At 39.6% G+C, this 15,962-nt stretch overlaps 1 protein-coding gene across 5 annotated transcripts in view; it reads right to left on the bottom strand.

The window, feature by feature from the left end:
* Efcab11 (EF-hand calcium binding domain 11) overlaps positions 1-15,962 on the bottom strand; it is a 147,027-nt gene that overhangs the window by 37,262 nt on the left and 93,803 nt on the right. The window lies entirely within an intron of this gene.

Genomic DNA, 15,962 nt, shown 5'->3' with positions numbered 1-15,962 from the left:
TCACTATTGCCAAGGCTAAATTTTAGGTTGTGATAGAAATGCATCATGTGTGAAGAGATAAGATTACCGTAATTAAATTACCAATATCTAAATTAAGATACAGTTCTCTGTACATCCCTGTGTCTCCTCATAAAACTGCCACGCTTGGTCCCTCTGTGAGCTCCCTGGCCTTCTAGTCTTCCCTACCTTCTTCCTCATGCTGCTTTGTGCTATTTATCCTTAGTCCAAACCCCCGTAAATCCCCTCCTAAACCAGTCCACTGAGCACCATGGAGCTTCCCTTTCTAACTAAACTGCATCACATCCTTCACTTCTTTAGCTAATGCTTCCACCTCCTGTCTGGATCAGAACTTGGTTCTCTATTGAAGACATGACCTCCCTTCATTCTTCCCACAATCCCCTCCCCTCCTGACTCTTCTGGAACACCTCACCCAGTGCTTTCTCTTTCTCCCTCCCATGTACTTTCAGGCTTCTCTAGTAGCTTCTTCTTTCTCCTACAGGTACAGTACTTTCCAATCAATGTCCCTCTCTTCCCTTTCCTCCTTCCCTCCTCCACCTGCCATATTTCCTTTCTCTTCTGCCTGCTCTCTCTCCTTTCATCTTCCTTGCTCTTCAACATGTTGGAGTCAACCAGTCTACTCATTCTGTGCTGGAAACTGGATCAACAACCTTGTCCCTAAACCCAAACCCCCTCAGAATCCTTATGTTAATGACTCAATGACCCTGTTCACCCTGACCTCTCCTTCCCCTTCCTTGGGACTATTCCCTTGGCCTCAATGGCCCACACAGCCTTTGCATTCCCTGAATTCTGTGGGAACCTTTTACAGCCACTGTTGCACACTCTTTCTTTGCATGGCCCTTAAATGCTGGCACTGTCCAGGCTTCTTTCTGGTGGCTTGCTCTTCATGTTTAGATCCTCTCCTTCATGGCTTCAGTTAGGATTTATATGCTGAGAACTCCTAAATCTATGTCTCTAGTTTAGCTGTTCCTGCTTAGCTTCAAAACCAGACACCCAAATGCTGGTTAGGCAGTTCTTCCTGGATACCCGGCAGGAGGTGAACAAATGGGTTCCTTGTCCTGCTCTTCAAACCTGCATGTTCTGTGTTCCCTCTCCAGTGAACGTTATCACTCCTGGTGTAAACCTGAAACCAATATTCAACCTTGACGCCTCGCCCTCCCTCTACCTGATCTATAAACTTCTCTATATCAATCTCTCTTAAATCTGCCTGCATTTCTCCAACCCCTCAGTCATACCCTAGTCCAGGTTCCACCCTTCTGTATTAGATTGCCACAATGACCCTTAATGGGGCTCTCATCCTCTACAGCCAGAGGTGTGAGCTAATGTCCCTCTCCTGCCTTAAAGTCCTTCACATCTCATTTCCTGAAGTAGGAAAACCTAACTCCTGAACTCAGGATGCCCTTCATGATCTGGTTGCTACACTCTACTTCAGCTTCATGTCCCACATTCTTCCTTCATCTTGTGCTCCAGTTAAACTCCACTTCTGTATTTTAAAGCAATTGCTCACATGGGGACTTTTGCATGTATTTTTCCATAAATCCAGAATAATAATTCTTTTCTGTTTGACTTGATAACATTTATTCATCTTTCAGGCATCAGCAAAGACATTAATTCTTCCTGGAGTCTTCCCTAAACAGGGCCAGGTACCCTGCAAAGGGATCGCTTATCATCTCTGCTTCTCCTGTTACACTGTGGGAAATATTTGTTTAACTGTGGCAACTGTTTACTCCACAGGCAAGGCTGGCATCTGACCAGTATGCCATGCTTTTCCCTCACTAGCCTAGGCCCACTGCATTGTGGGAACTCTATGTGTACTAGAGGAGTGGTTCTTAAAACTTCTCAATTCACAGCTCTCTTATATTATTAAAAACTGAGAACCCTAGTGAGTGTCTCTTCATGTGGGTTATATCTATCAATATGTACCATATTAGAAATGAGAATTAAAACTGGGACAGTTTAAAAATATTCACTTAAAAATAACAATAATTCACTGCATTTTAACATATTTTCATGAAAACTAATTTTACAAAAAAATAATGAGAAGACTATTATGATTTTACATTTTTACAAGTCTTCAAAATATATTGCTTCATAAATTATAGTTAGATTGCATATCTGCTTCTTATAGTAAATAAAGAAAAGTACAGCCTCCCACAGATGTGTAGCTGAAAAGGGGAGGAACATTTTAATAGCCTTTTCAGATGATTGTAGGTATTTTTCTAAATACTATTGTAGACTTAACTCAGTCAGTAGCATTTTCTTAAAGGCTAGCTGCAATGTAGAATTTGAAGCACTATCTTAACTCTTCATACTTTATTACATCAGAATACACAGGTGTATTTTATACTTTCAATGGCTCTTTCACCTAAGCACAATGTGCAGTTTTTGTAATATCACACATTCACTGGTTATTTGAAAAATATTAATTCATTGACTTTTACAGATTTTCTAAATGTTAATTCATTTCACTACAGAATTTTAAAAATTGTATTTGTTAATATCACCACTGAACTCATCACAAAAGTCAAGCCTACAAGGATAGATATGTTTCCCAAATTCTAATTTTCACTTAAAAGTTCAAATTCTATTGGCAACAAACACTGTCAATTGTCTGTCTTGAAATGATAGGCTCACTTCATTCATTTTGGAGAAAATGTCGATCAATCCCATAGTCTGAATAATGGCAGTTTGTCATTTATCTTTCAAATAAAAATGGTGTTCCATTAAAATGGTGGCCGGCTCTCTAAATCTCACTTAACTGCGCAAATGTTTCTCCTGGAGACAACCATCAGGCTTCAGCACACAATGGACATGGTGCATGGATGCTTCCCAGAATAGGAGAAAGATGGGCACTTGAGGAGACTTAATGAAACTAATCATTTTTTGTTGCTTCATCAAGGACATTCTCACATGAAACTGGCAGCTCTTTTTACCTGTGTGGGCAAACTGGTGAAGAATACAATGATTGCCACTATGGTTTGGTGCTTCTGTCTTGACTCAGCAGAGCTCAGGTGAAATAATTCACGTAATGTTACCTGCCACTGCTTTTGTACCATCCATGCAAATGCCAACAGAGGAATACAAAGCAAATAGTGCATGGTACTGCGAAAACCATTTTTTAATTTTATTTTATCATTTTTATATTTACACACGTGTCTACATTGTTTGTTTGGGCTACTCCCCCACACCAACTCCCTGCTTCTGGGCAGAACTTTTCTGCATTCTTATTCTCTGATTTTGCTGAAGAGAAAACATAAGAGATAATAAGAACAACAGCGTTTTGTTAGTTTGAGATAAAGATAGGTATACAGAGAGATTCCTAGCGTTGCTTCCATGCACATGTGTATTACAACCCAAACTGGTTCATCTCTACCTACCAGACCTCACTACTTTCCGGTCACCTTCCCATAGTGGTCTCTGCCAGTTTAATAAGATTACTGTATTCACTCCTATACAGTGAGCACATCAACTACATTCAAGTTTTAGGTTTCCTTCCCTTTCCCTATTCCTCCCATGTGCATTCTCCCTTTAGTGTGTGACCCATGTCCAATAATATTACTGAATTTCTTTTAGGTCTATAATCTGCATATGAGGGAGAACATGTGATTTTTGGCCTTCTGAGACTGGTTAACTTCACTTTAAGATGACGTTCTCCAGTTCCATCCATTTACTTGCAAATGACATTTCATTCTTTGTGGCTGAATAAAATTCCACTGTGTATAAATACATTTTCTTAATTCATTCATCAGTAGTGGGGCATCTTGGCTGTTTACGTAGCTTGGCTATTGTGAATAGTTCTCCAATAAATATGGGCGTGCAGGTGCCTTTGTAATAACCTCAGTCAATTCCTTTGGGTATATCCCTAGAAGTGGTATTGCCAGATCATATGGCAGATCTCCACATTGTTTACCAAAGTGGTTGTACTAGCTTACATTCCCACTAGTGTGTGAGGGTTCCTTTTTCCCTACATCCTCGCCAACATTTGTTGTTGGTGGTGTTTTGATGACAGCTATTCTAATAGGGGAGAGGTGGAATCTTAGTGTGGTTTTAATTTGCATTTCCTTTATGGGTAGGGATGGTGAGCATTTTTTCATGCGTTTTTCGGCCATTTGGCCTTCTTCCTGTAAGAAAGTTCTGTTTAGTTCAGTTGCCCACTTCTTTATTGGTTCATTGATTTGGGGGAGTTTAGTTTTTTGAGCTCCGTGTATATGCTGGTTATCAGTCCTTTGTCTAATGTATAGCTAGCAAAGATTTTTCTCCCACTCTGTGAGTGATCTCTTCAATTTAGACACCATTTAAAGCAATGTGCAGAAGATTTTAAATTTCATATAGACCTACTTGTCCATCCTTTCTCTTAGTTGCTGGGCTGCATGAGTTCTATTGAGGAAGTCATTGCCTATACCTGTTGCTTCCAGAGTATTCACTGCTCTTTCCTGTACTCACTGCAAGGTTTCAGGTCTGATACTAAGGTCTTTAATCCACTTTGAGTTGATACTAGTACAGGAGGGAGTACTAGTTGATAACCTCCTGCATTCTATCTGATCCCAATGTAGTAAAACTAGAACTCAACTACAACAACAGCAGAAAATATGCAAATAATTGGAGGCTGAATAACACATTGCTAAACTATCAGTGGGTCATAGAAGATGAAATCAAAAGGTTCTGGGAAGTTAATGAGAATGAAAACACCCTACCAGAACCTATGGGACACAGCAAAGGCAGTCCTAAGAGGAAGTTTATAGCCATGAGTGCATATATTAAAAGGACAGAAAGATCTCAAATAAATGACCTAATGCTACATCTCAAACTCCTAGAAAAACAAGAACAAGCAAAACCCATATCAAGCAGAAGGAGAGAAACAATAAAAAATAAAGGCCAAAATAGGAGAAGGGGACCAGGAACTAGAGAAAAGGTTAGTTCGAGAAGAATTAACTTAGAAGGTAACACACATGCACAGGAAATCAATGTGAGTCAACTCCCTGTATAGCTATTCTTATCTCAACTAGCAAAAACCCTTGGTCCTTCCTATTATTGCTTATACTCTCTCTTCAACAAAATTAGAGATAAGGGCAGAATAGTTTCTGCCTGGTAGCTAGGGGTAAAAGGGGGTAAGGGAGGGAGTAAGGGCATAAGGGAGGGGGCAGGGGGGAGAAATGACCCAAAAATGTATGCACATATGAATAAAATAAAAATTAAAAATAAATAAAAATAAAGGCCAAAGTTAATGAAATAGAGACCAAAAAAAAAAAAAAAAAAAACATAGAATCAATGAAACAAAAAGCTGGTTCTTTGAAAAAATAAGCAAGATTGACAAGCCCTTGGCAAATCTGACTAAAATGAGGAGGGAAAAGACCCAAATTAGTGCAATTAGAAGCAAAAAAGGGGAGATGACAACAAACACCAAAGAAATCCAGGGAATCATCAGAGACTACCTTAAGAACCTATATTCCAATAATTTGGAAAATCTTGAAGAAATGGGCAAATTTCTAAATACTTATGACAATCCAAAACTGAACAAAGAGGATATTAACCACCTGAATATATTTATAGCACACAATGAAATTGAAGCAGTAATAAAGAGTCTCCCAAAAAAGGGAAGCCCAAGATCTGACAGATTCTCTGCTGAATTCTACCAGACCTTCAAAGAAGAACTAATAACAACATTCCTTAAACTTCTTCATGAAATAGAAAGGGAAGGAACACTGCCTAACTCATTCTATGAAGGCAGTATTACACTCATCCCAAAACTGGAACAACATCTAAAAAAGGAGAACTACAGGCCAATCTCCTTAATGCACATTAATGCAAAAATCCTCAATAAAATAATGGCAAACCAAATCCAACAACATGTCAGAAAGATATTCACCATGACCGAGTTAGCTTCATCCCAGAGATGCAGGTATGATTCAACATATGCAAATCAATAAATGTAATACTGCATATTAATAGAAGCAAAGACAAAAACTCGATCATCTCAGTAGATGCAGAAAAGCCTTTGATAATATTCAACACCACTTCACGATAAAAACTGTTAAGAAAACTAAGAATAGAAGGAATGTACCTGAACATTATAAAGGCTATATGTGACAAACCTATAGCCAACATCATACTTAATAGGGAAAAACTGAAACCATTCCCTCGAAACTCAGGAATGAGACAAGGGTGCCCACTTGCCCCACTCCTATTCAACATAGTCCTGGAATTCCTAGCCAGAGCAATAAGACAAGAAGAAGAAATAAAAAGAATACAAATAGGTAAAGAAATAGGCAAAGTATCCCTATTTGCAGATGACATGATCCTATACCCCAAAGACCCAAAAACTGCTAGACCCCATAAACAGCTTCAGCAATGTATCCGTTTAAAAAATCAGCCTTTCTATATTCCAACAATGGACAAATTGAGAAAGAATATAGGAAAACAATTCCATTTACAATAGCCTTAAAAAAATCAAATACCTAGGAATAAACTTAACAAAGGATGTAAATAACCTCTATGAGGAGAACTACAAACCACTGAAGAAAGAGATCAAAGAAGACTACAGAAGTTGGAAAGATCTCCCATGCTTATGGATTGGCAGAATCAACACAGTAAAAATGGCTATACTACCAAAAGCAATCCACATGTTTAATGCAATGCCCATCAAAATCCCAATGACATTCATCACAGAGATTGAAAAATCTACCCTAAAGTTCATTTGGAAACACAAGAGACCACAAACAGCCAAGGCAATACTGAGCAAAAAAAACAATGCAGGTATCACAATACCCGACTTCAAATTATACTACAGAGCTATAGCAATAAAGACAGCATGGTACTAGCACAAAAACAGATAAGAAAACCAGTGGAGCAATATAGAGGACCTTAATATGAATCCAAACAGCTACACCCACCTTATTTTGGACAAAGGCTGTTGAAAGGACAGCCTTTTCAACAAATGTCCTGGGAAAAGTGGTTATCTGCCTGCAAAAAACTGAAACTAGATCCATGCCTAGGGAGGAGACTAAAGTCTCCCACTATCACTGTGTTCGAGTCTATATGTGCTTTTAAGTCCTTTAGTGTATGAAACTGTGTCCCAGTGATGAAACTGGGTACGCTGACATTGGGTGCATGTAGGTTGATAATTGTTATTTCCTTTTGATGTTTTGCCCCTTTTATAAATATGAAGTGTCCTTCTTTGTCTCATTTGACCAATGTAAGTTTGAAGTCTACTTTGTCTGATATAAGTACTGCTACTCCTGCCTGTTTTGGGGGGCCATTGGCTCGGTAAATCTTCTTCCAGCCTTTCACTGTAAGCCAGTGTTTGTTTCTGTCAATGAGATGGGTCTCCTGTAACAACAGATTGTTGTATCTTCCTTTTAAAATCCAGTTTGCCAAAAGGCATCTTTTAATGGGGGAGTTGAGTCCACTGACATTCAGTGTTAGTATTGATAGGTATGTGGTGGATCCTGCCATTTAGTTGTTTTAGTTGTTAAGGATTTGTGTGCAGCTGAATCAATGCTACTCTTTGATTACTTATCTTTTCTTTTCCTGGGTTTGAAACTTCTCATCCTCTCATGGTTTTGTTTGCTTTCATCTTCTGTGTGCGGAATTCCTCATAGAATCTTCTGTAGTTGTGGTTTAGTGGTCATATATTGTTTTAGTTTCTGTTTATCATGGAAGATTTGTATTGTGAATGATAATTTTGCTGGGTAGACTATCCGAGGGCTGAAATTACTTTCATTCGGTGCTCAAAATACCTCATTCCATGCCCTTTTTGCTTTTAAGGTTTCTATTGAGAGATCTGCTGTTATTTTGATGGGTTTCCCTTTATACATTTTTTTTCTCACAGTTTGTTGTTTTAATGATAATATGCCATGGGGAGGTTCTATTTTGGTCAAGTCTCTTTGGTGTCCTGGAGGATTCCTGTACCTGAATGGGCAAAACTTTCTCAAGATTTGAGAAATTTTCTGTTATTTTATTGAATAGATTACATATCCCTTTGTTTTGCATCTCTTGTCCTTCTCCAATGCCCATGATTCTCAGGTTTGGTCTTTTGATGGAGTCACTGAGTTCTTGCACATTCCTTTCACAGCTCTTGAGTTGTTTGACTAAGATTTCTTCTGTTTTTTTTCTTTAATTCTATTTATCTTAGAGCTCTGAGATTCTGTCTTCCACTTGTTCTAGTCTGCTGGAGTGGCCTTCCACTGTGTTTTTTGTTTGACCTAAGGGATTTTTATTTCCAGGAGTTCTGTTTGCTTTTTTTTTCTGAAGTTTTCCATATCTTTGTTCAACTCCACTTTTATATTTTGTGTTGTCATCTTTAATTCATATAGTTCTTTTAAAATAATGTCATTTGTTTCACTTTGCTGTTTGTTGAAGTCCTCTCTGAGTTCATATGTTTGTATGTCTTCTCATGTTCTTTATTTTTGGAGTCTTGAAATTTCTTGATTGCATCTTGTACATTCTGGTTAACCACGTCTAATATCTCCTCCATGAATTTCTCAGTGATTTTTTCCAAGATTTCCTCTTTGAGGGTTTTTTTGTGGGTGTCACCGTACTCCTTAATGGCATTTATCATTGTTTTGTTGGGGTCAAGAACTGGGTATCCATTTTCTTCATTTTCCACTGAGTCCTCTGTAGAATTATATTTTTTGAGGAGTGTGGTTTACGTCCCTTCTTCTTCCTATTGCTCTAATTGGTGCTGTGCAATGGTGTTCTTGATAGGCTAGTTGGTGGTTTAATTGGTGGTTTTCTTTCCCATGATTTAATTTTTATGTTGTGACTGACTTGGTTGTTAGCTAGGTTGATGTGCTCTGTCACTGGCCTGGAGGTGTAATTTAGCAATAACAAAGTCACAGGTTCAATGCCAGAGCAGTTGTTTACATATTATATAGAAACCCCCTTGGTGATAATATCTATAAACAGTGGGAGTTGGGGGGGTAATGGTTATTAGGCTAGTTATAGAAATTTGGGTAATTCGTAAAGGTGGCACTAAAAAGGGGGGATGAGAAAAGGGGTGGGTGGGTGGGGGAAGGGGTTTGGGAGCTGCTGGGTTTTGTGGCTCTTGTGTGTGTTTGGCTGAATTTATGTTGTTGCAGTGGAGGGTGTTTTGTGTCAGGGATTGCAGGGGGCTGGGGTTGTATACAGTTCAAACAGTAGGCTAGTCAACAGGTGGTGAGTGTGTAGGAGGGAGGGGTAGTGTGTTGACAGGTTGGGGAATAATAGGAGGGGGAGGTGGTGACGGGGGGAAGAGAATGGATGAGAAGGGGCAGAAAAAGTAGCTGGGAGGGAGAACAATGGATTATAGCACAGGAAAAGGAGAGAAAGTGAAGGGTGTAAGACTAGGGACAAGAAAATAGTGATGGTGAAATTAATAATACAGAATAAAAACCAAAAACACTTACAGGAACAACAAAAAGTTCAGTCTTTTGGTAAAAGTTCTGGAGTTATTCCTTAGGCATCTAATCCTGGCATTGGCATACAAGTGAGAGCTCTGATGCGGTCTCACCAGGTGACTGGCTTGTGAGTAGTGTTTGGGTCCTTCTGTTCACAGGGCAAGTTGCAATTGGGAGGTGAGATAAATGTGCCAGTTTGTGCAGGGTGGTCAGAGCTGCTATTGTTTCACCAGGTGGCGCATTGCCCTTCAGCTGCAACTGTATTTGGTCAGCTCCTCCCCCAGCAAGGTTGGGCAATTCATTTTTGGATACTGACCTCTGTCCCACGAGATCAGCTCTGGGACCCACCACCTGCCCTGCTTTGGGAGGTTGGCTTGTCACCTTACACCTGCTCTCAGCCTTTGTGCCTCTCCCAACCTCTGCTCAGTGCTAGTGGTTCCTCTGGGAGGTTGGCTTGTTGCTCCACCTCCGCTCTTAGCCATTGTTGCTTTCCCATATTCGTTCACTGAGAGTTTGACACTGAGTGTTTGGATCCTTTCCCGACCCCCATTCTTCTGGGCAGGTTCAGTGTTCTGCCCCCACCTCTGCTGTATTAGATTACAGTTTGCTGTTTATCAGCTACCACTTGCCAACAATAAATTATTGTAGCAGTTTGCAATAAATTTTAAAATATTTTTCATGGACTTAATATTTTTCTTTTTAAGAAAGGAGTACTAGTGTAGGATAGAGTCAATATAAGCAAACTAAGCCCCATTTCCATTTCTTTTCTATTCATGATGTTTATTTTATTGTCCTTTCAAGGAGCGCTTTTAATCTTGAAAATCCGTATTTCATACTCTTAATAAAATTTTGCTACCTATTCTCCCCACTTCATATTTTTCATCTTGAATTGGCAATTCTAAATTCTAAGTTGAGATACAGCTATCAAAATTTCTGGGAAATGTGCTTCCCCCTTCTTTGTGGTAGCCCATGGTATTTTTCATAATTAGAGTTCTTAATATGTTTCAAATAATTTAGGCAAACACTGGCAGGGAGTCTTGGGGATAAAGAAAATTATTAAGGAATATGAAAACATCCACATAGAGCACTTGAAACCTCCTTTGTACCTGTTTGGAGGAAAAAGCTTATAAAATATACTACCAACCCAAATAAGGTTATTATAGTCTTGTTATTTGAAGTACCAGTTTTTTCCTCCTCCTTTTTCCCATTTTCCAATGTATTCAAGAAAAATGAAAAATTGTAATGGATCAATTATATTTCCTAAAAACCCTTTTGCCTGTTGAAATGCGCAGGACCCTTCTCCTTTGACGGGAGAGATGAGTAGCTACCTGAATCTAGGTTGAAAAAGTTATGTAAACAGAAATTACAATAAAAGGGATACTTTGCTTTTCAAAAAAAAAAAAAGTTTGTTGTTTATGCTTTTCAGTTTTGTGTGTGGGGGTGGGGGGTTCAGTCTGCCCAGGGGCTGTGCTGGCTTATGTTCCTGGAGGATGAGTAGGGGAGTTGCGCATGGTGCATAATGCTCACCTGTTCGTTCTGTAGATTTATGCAAGCAGCTTTGGAACTGGCTGGCAGGGAGAAATGACGCAGTGTAGGGAGGCTTTCCCCAGGTTAGGGATCCAGGATGTCTCAGAGTTTGATTCTGATTGATGCCCTGTCTTTTCAGCAGTGATGTGTTGGCAGCACACCACTTTTCTGGGTCTGAGTCTGGCCACAACCTCAGGGCTCAGGCTTGGGCTTGGCTCTGCTCCCTGTCTACTGCATGCACCCTGGCCTCAGCCATGGCCACTCCAGTCTCTCCGTCCCTCAGCTGTGCAAACAGTTTTCATCTCCCTCTTGGAGCCATAGACTACACATAGAGAGCCTCTGGGAAGATGAAGACAAGGAAGGCCATCACATCTGAGCTTGAGTGACTGACAAGGCTGCCTAGAACACTGGCCCTCCTCTGAAATCCTCCCTGAATATCTTCTGCATGGCTAACCCCACCAGGTTTCACTGGTGCTTCCCCCTAACCTATCGGCTAACATCCACCCAAAATTTGGTTTTGGTTCAACCCTGGGACTTAACACCTGGGCCTTAACAAAGAACTAGTTGGAACTCAATTTCCTGGATTCATTTTTGTTATTACTTCTGGCACCCACCCTTGAGTATCAACCCTCTGGCTTCCAGCCCCTGGAGGAGGCAGTGGGCGAGGAGAGTTAGAGGGATTAGGGATTTGGTACCTGTTGATAATGCTAATTTAGAATGTAAAACACACTGTTTTATTGTCTTGAATCTTGTGAGACAAGGTGAAATAGTCTCACTCTTGCAGAGAAGGGTAAGAAATGAATTTTCATCTGGTCAATGAGCATAAGCTGAAATAAATATCCAACACACTGCAGTTTTCTGAATGTGTGTTCATCAATTTCTCTTCTATCAGTACTTTTCTGAATATCCATCAGCAGTTCATCCAAGTGTGAGACCTTAGGAAAAGCACCGTTTAATTATGAAAGTTGGAGTTAGGCATGCACAGGACAAGTTGAAGTATAATTTTCAGAAAACAGCTTTTGGCAAATAACAAATTAATTTAGAACCAAAGTAATATGATTTTCAAGTTACCTACTGAGTAACTCATTTTTATCATTACAAAGGAAATGTTATCTTCGCCTTACATACTCTTATATTACTTTTCTGAGCATCTACAATCAAGATTTTCACATCAGCACAACTCACTTCATTCTGACCAGCCATGATTCATCATGATTGTCTGTGTGAATATTCTCCCATAGATCCAAGATCCAGAGAGTCTGAAACACCTTGTATGCCTTTCCTCAATTCCCAGGCAAGGAGAGCCCAGGGATTTCACCTAACGGGGCTTTAGGAAGTTGTTTCATGCTACATTTGCAGTGAGGGGCACTGTCCCGGGAAATAAGCACTGTTTGGGGTGCTGGAATGCTCAGGAAGCACTGTGAATCTCTGCACTGGAACAGGAAACTGAAAATGGCCAACAGGAAGTTAGAGGCACAATCAAGAGCCCCAGAACCAGTGGCCAATGTCTAGACAAAGAGATTTCAAGTGTGGCTACTCTCTTCCTCCACAGACAGGAATACACTGGCCTTCCCAGCTACTGAGAGGCAGTTCTTCACAGTTAAGACCTTGACTTCTGCAGGCATACTGTCCGGATATGAATATTGGCTCCATTACTTATAAGCTGGATGACCTGGGACAAGGGGCTTAACCTCTTTAATCTTCAGAGTCCTCATTTATAAAATATAGACACAAAGTGGACCCATCTTATAGAGTTATTATATGCACGAGAAGAGATAATCTATATAGAGTGCTTAGCATTGTGGCTGATGTGTTGTAAGTCTGAACAAATGACAGCTACTACTATTATTATTAGCATTATACTTCTGAATCGGAAGCTGTACATCTCCTGGGAGAAGAAAAGAACCTAAGACTTTTGTATCCTTTCCTTACAACCCCAGGAAGATGATCTGAGAAAATGTTGAAGATTTTATCAGATTTCTGCAACAAAGAAAATGTCAATAAACATCAGGGGTGTTTCTTCCGTAATTGGGAAGAACGCTTTACTCATAAACATTTTCATTATTTAACCAACTAATGTAAAAGATGTCCCCTTGTTAGATACAAACTCAAAAGGATGCCAGTGCAAAGTCTCAACTGCAATTCTATGCTCAGAGTCATCTGACTGTTCCCATTCTGATGACCTTCACCTTCATTCTACTTCAAAACTGATCTTCAGTCAGCAAGTTGGATCAAGGTCAACTACCCAGGGCATCTCTGCTTGGTGTGGAGATTCCAGTGCCAGGTTACGATACACAACTTTCTCCTCTCACAATTCTATTATTCATTTATTCCAAACTTCCTTCAACATCCTGGAGCCTCCCAGGGCTTTGGCCACACTGTATTGCCCACATTCCATTCACTGTGGGCAGGTTTTACTTCTCTACCTGGCTGAGAACCCATGGTGCCATTAGTCATACTGACCCTTCTCCTCCATCTTCCTCCTTATTCTGTTATCATACCAAACCTGAGATCAATGCCTCCTACCTCCTTAGAGACTTGGTTCCTTCAACCACGTTCCTCTTCCTCACTTTTACATATTATTTCTTCCCAACATAAATATATTCTTAAGTATCTCCCCAAATTCCATGTTACTTCTTTTTATTCTCTAAGTAGTGGTTCACACTAGTTTGCTTTACTTTTTTTTTTTTTTTGGCAGAACTGACGTTTGAACTCTAGACCTTGTACTTGCTAGACAACTACTCTACCACTTGAGTCATGCCCCTAGATATTTTTTTTGCTTTCTTTTTAGTTATTTCTCAGATAGGGTCTCACATTTTTGCCTGGGCTGGCCTCAAACCTCAATCCTCCTATCTGTACTTCCTATCTAGCTGGGATCATGGACATGTACCATCATACCCAGGTTGTTGGTAGAAATGTGGTCATGTCAGCTTTTTGTTCATTCTGCTCTCCAACTGTGATCTGAAATAGCTTCAGATTATAGCTCCCATGCCCAGCCTCTCATTTTACTTTCTTTTCACTAGTTCATTTCTCAACTCTAAGCAGTCTGGCTTTTGCCTCCATTATTTTATCCAAACTGCTTTTGTGAAGACTATAGATGTTTTTCATGTTGTCCAACCCAAGGAATCTTTTAAAATTCTTACCTCTTTGTGATCTCGTCATGGCATCTGAAACTGCTGATCATTCATTTATTTTCTAAACTCTTATTTTGCCTTTTAAACATCAGTGATGCCCAAGGTTGCATCCTTTCCTCATTCTTCTCAATCACTCTGTAAACCTTCCAGTGTGATCTCAAAACACCTAAGACCTCAACCACCAAAGGATTCACAAACCAATTCCATCCATTACAGATGCCTGCTGAGTGGAGCTCTGTATGCACACTGCTTAAGAAAGCAGACTCTGAAATTAGACAAACTTGTATCCCCAATCCTGTCCCTATACTTAATTTACCAGCTGTCTGGCCATAGCAAAATTACTTGACTGAAACCCAGTCTCCTCATCTATAGGACAAGGGCAATCATATCACTGGAGTCTACCAAGACAGTTCCTTGGAGGAATAAATGAAATAATACATGTAGAAGCACATACTAAACACTCAATAATGTCAGCTATTATTGTTATTACAGGATTCTCTATCTAAAGCTATTCAAAATTCATGTATTAAAAAATCATCTTAATGCCCTACTAATCATTGTAGTAATAATCATCAGAGTTTCTGTCTCCCAAGGATTAATATCAAGAACTATCCTTTAAGTTAAGTATTAGTAGCCCCATCTCACATATGAGGACACTAAAGCTTTGAGAAGTTGGTAATTCTGCTGAAAATGGCAGGTAGGGTTCAGACCCTGGTCCTCTGACTACAAAGTTCGGCCCAGCATGGACATATTAATTTTGGTGTTCAGTTCCCAAGCCAAAACCCAGGACTTTTATTTTGAACTTCTTCCCTCTCAGCTACATCTAGAGATGTGCTAAAGAGCTGGCTTTCATGAAAAGAATCTGTAGCAAATGTTGATGTCAAGCTACCAAAGTGAAATCATTGAAAAGATGGGCAGAACTTGCTGGACAGCCTGCACTGGCCAGATCCAGCACACCACAGGACCTGGTAAGCCCCAAAATCCTATTAATTTGGATCTGAATAATTTATTAAAAACTATTTGCCAAAACAACTTAGTTCAAACCAGGTTGGTAAAAACAACAATGTATTAAAACCGTCTGATTGAAAATGTATACTGTTCAGTGATATATTTCAAGTGTTTTTCTTTTTGCCTTTTTTCTCTACTTTTTTCCTAAATTAATTTTGGCTAATTATTTCCCAGAATGTCCAACTATAGGTGATTAGTTGCAAAATCCTAATCTCACCAATCTCCACTCCCATCATCCTTTACCATCTGTGATGCAATCTTACCACATGTCTTTCTATTCCTCAATAGGCCTACAGTCTCCTCCTCCTAGGTGTCTGTCTGGTATTCTCCTAGGCATTCCCTCTGCCTGGAATGTCCATCCCTCCAGCCCACTGTCTTTGCCAAGCTGACTCCTGTCTTCCTCAGCTTTCAGTTTGGGCATGAGAATAGATGCCAAACAATGGGAATTGGTTTGGGAAAGTGCCAATGTCACAACAACTGGCTGATGGCTTAAGCAGACAATGCAGGTTTTCAAAACATGTGTGATGTGATCCTATTTCAGCAGGGAAGAATACACCTGTACATAGAAAAGGATCAAAGAAGTTAGTCTCTAGGGGTTTCAGTAGTGATTTTCAAAATGTAGCTGGGATCACACAGACGTGTTTGTCTATAGATTCTGTAATAATCAAATATTTATTTTGTAATAACAAGACCTATTTTTGGGAAGATACTTTTATAATATCTTGGTATTCCAATGGTTTATTAATATAATAAAATTTGGAAAAGAATGACTGACTGGCTATTCTTTAGACAGAAAAACAATCAGGAAAGTAAAGAAAAGCAGGTAATATTTAAGAACATGTAAATTATCCCATGGTGCACAAAATACCCAAAACTGAAGAAAACAGACACCTAAGAGATT

Source organism: Castor canadensis, chromosome 3, assembly GCF_047511655.1.
Source record: "Castor canadensis chromosome 3, mCasCan1.hap1v2, whole genome shotgun sequence".
NCBI classification, from domain to species: domain Eukaryota; kingdom Metazoa; phylum Chordata; class Mammalia; order Rodentia; family Castoridae; genus Castor; species Castor canadensis.
This window is presented reverse-complemented; position numbering and strand designations above follow the sequence as displayed.